General features: G+C 34.7%; 1 protein-coding gene across 2 annotated transcripts in view; it reads right to left on the bottom strand.

Moving 5' to 3' along the window:
- Positions 1–2,138, bottom strand: part of LOC144976367 (calcyphosin-like protein) — a 28,758-nt gene extending 26,620 nt beyond the window's left edge. The window contains exon 1 of one of the 2 annotated variants that reach the window (XM_078920628.1): positions 1,800–2,138. The gene's annotated coding sequence lies outside the window, so the exon portion shown is untranslated. The remainder of the gene's footprint in view (positions 1–1,799) is intronic. The other variant, XM_078920642.1, reaches the window with a different exon arrangement.
- Positions 2,139–3,315: the final 1,177 nt, after the last annotated feature.

Genomic DNA, 3,315 nt, shown 5'->3' with positions numbered 1-3,315 from the left:
AGTAGTAGTAGTAGTATAGTAGTAGTAGTATTAGTAGTAGTTAGTAGTTTGTAGTAGTAGTAGTAGTAGTAGTAGTAGTAGTAGTAGTAGTAGTAGTAGTAGTAATAGTAGTAGTAATAGTATAGTAGTAGTAGTAGTAGTAGTAGTAGTAGTAGTAGTAGTAGTAGTAGTAGTAGTAGTAGTAGCAGCAGCAGCAGTCTATGATCCGCTTCCTCAAAATGGTATTATGCGGCGGTAGTTGACATGCTAAATTATAATCTATAATAAAAAAAAATACAATAATTAAAACATGGTATACATTTATATATTTTATTGAATAGCATGGATATTGTTTCCTAAAGTGAATAAAAATAAAAATAAAACTTCTGTTTTATTTTATATTTGATGTCACATTTTGACATCTGGTTAATTCCCACATATTACCGTTGTGAGAACATAAGCCAATAATGACATTCAAAACAAAATATTGTTGCTAATCAAAAGTTGAAAATGGAAAGGTTTCGAGTGGATACAGAATCAACAATGGACGTTTCGGGTACAAACCCTTCTCCAGCAAAATAATAAACATAAGTATACTTCAAGTAGACCCCACATCTCTCTAAAAGTAACACTGGGCGCTTTCTTTCTTTCTTTTACAATTATTACAAACAATATTTATATTAAAAGACAGTCGCCACAAATAGGCTAAAAGAATTCAACGTCAACAAATTTACTTTTCAAAGAAATTCAGATAAAATTGATGCAATATGTTTACAAAGCAATGGGTATTGCTCACGTTTACTTTCCATGCCGGTTCTTAAAATGTTCGGTGTTCTTGTCCGACACTGTGCTAAAAAGATTTTTGAAATCCCTTAGTTAAACTGCGTTTTTCTGATTTTATTTAATCTTCAGCACATGCCAACCATTCAAAATATTTCTTTTTTTTTTTTTTTCAGAACCTGAATATTGCTCATATAGGTGAGTTAAATCGTAATAAATGCTCACAGACTGGATATCGGATTGATTCTGCTGTTTGGCATGGATTGCTATTAGCTAATAGCTACACAACTATTTTCTATAGACTCAAAGTTTTGACGTAAAATGTTTTTGTATCGGAATTTTATTCACGCTCTTTCAACATTCTGAAACAGCCATTATTTTCACAATAGACAGCACACATTAATGATGCTACATTTTTGATAGTATGAATTTAAGATTCTTTTTTTTTATTCTGCCCCTCAATTGTTTTTGATTTCGTTGTTTCTGATTGAGAGACAATTAAAAAAAAAAGATATGTAAATGATACTACTCGTCATCTGCCTACAATGTGGCACAAAGAATATTTGTTTTTGTAAATTTGATACCATTACTATTATGCGTCATTGTTTATTGAGAGCTGTAGAATTAAAGACAATTTAAATATTTCTTTTTGAAAAATTATCACGTAATGAATTGTTTCAAATATAAACCGTTCCAGGTTTCTATATAACCACTGTGTGGAATTGGCTGGATATAAATTAATGAGAGCTATGGTCCCATTCATAATGTTTCGATTTTCTTTCCTAACCCTCGAGCTCTCCTCGCGAGGAGAAATTAAGAAGAGCTGTTAGAAAGTACCTTATAATAGATCAGAATCCTATCCATTGGGTGGTAGGCAGGTGCTATTATTCGCTGTGGTCTTAAAAAAACAATAAAACAACTAGCTCTCATTGGTTCACTATAGTCAAAGAAGTGAATTTCTTTCTTTATATAAATGATTTTACTATTTTGTCAACATTGCCGATCAAGAAAGAAAACAGAAGCTGGTATATTTCACTCACCTTTTAAAGGGAAACTTTTCAGTAAGGCCTCACGTTTTGCGACTGTTCTGTTACTAACCAGACAACGCAAGTGATACAATTACCACAGCATAGAGCGGCCGCTTGCCTATCTCTACGATATATGACAACAAACCCCACTGACTTCAGCGTTTAGCGAGGAAATAAACCCCTATCAACACAATACACAGTCTATCGGAGAGAAAATATACACCCACCCCCGATCAGTTTACCTCCTCTTCGACTTCGATTTTTAAAACCCCAACCACTCTATATTACCCCCCCCCCCCCCCACCACCACCCCACCACAATCCCACCTAATTCCATTCCCCTTTCTCTGGTACTAGAAAAGTCTGGTACGGTCTATATACCTCGGTTGACTGAGCATGCGCGTCTTGTGAATAATTAATTGAAAACGTCACAGTTGAGAAGAGTGGTTGGTGATAGAGTCGAGGATCAGAGTCCCTTATCTCCAACGCCTGTTGAAGTCTATTACTGTTTAGTTTTTACAATCTAATGTTGTATCAATCAATCGGAAGTAGCAACCAGACAAAAGGCTATCGAAAAAGGGAAAGTTTAACAATCAGTAAAAACATAATCCATGAAAATATAGATTCAAAGGAACGTTCATTATTGACTCTTGATCGATGAGTGTATTCCTATAGAGAACACACAGAGAGAAAAAACATTACTAGACGCATACGTTAGTATGCATGAATTATTGTATAACACTAGGTGATTAGCCTTTTAAACGTGGATGTTACAAACAAACAAACAAGTAAACAAACAAACCAAAAAAAAAAAAGAATTATTATTATTATTATTATAAAAATTGGTGATAGAGCACACAATCACAGATAAATGAACGGGAGGGCAGGAAAAAAAAGTAATTCCACGTAATACAGGGTTGAACCAAATCTTCGTGTGGCTAAGTGCTCTAATAATTAAGCCCCTGGGCTCTTTTTGTTCCATGTCATTGATGTGAGAAAAAATAAATTAATAGAAAATACGGAGTATGGCTGGTGAGGTTGCAGATAACTTATGTCCTCTTCAGTTGAATAGTTTTTTTTTTGTGTGCGATCGACAAACTTACAAACACTATTTAAAGCAAAAACTTGATCTCTTTAAAGTCTTCTGTAGCTATTTGCTGGGTAATCAGAATTTATGATACAGCTTTATGTTTTTTCGGACTTCACTTATGATAAACGTTTTGAAATGATGTAAACGCGGCTATGTGGTCTTGTGGAATGACACTCGCTTTCGAATCGGAAGGTCCTGGGTTCGAGCCTCGCTCGGCACATGTTGAGATAAGTACCCTGCCATTAACAGCGTTGTCTCTGTCTTTAAAAAATTGTAATCTCGCCTAACAGGCGGCATGTCACGTTCTACATGGTACGTGTTGCTGTTGGTCAGGGACACTTTGTAAAGCGCTATGTAAAAGCTCAGGTTTTTTAAAAAACCAACCAAATACGTTCTAAATTTCTTAATAAAGTATTTTGCTGTCGAGAGAATAGTTGTC

The sequence above is a fragment of the Berghia stephanieae genome, chromosome 1 (assembly GCF_034508935.2).
Source record: "Berghia stephanieae isolate SIO BIC M18660-M18661 chromosome 1, UCSD_Bste_1.3, whole genome shotgun sequence".
NCBI lineage: Eukaryota > Metazoa > Mollusca > Gastropoda > Nudibranchia > Aeolidiidae > Berghia > Berghia stephanieae.
Note: the sequence above shows the minus strand (reverse complement) of the source record. Positions and strands in the feature narration are given on the sequence as shown.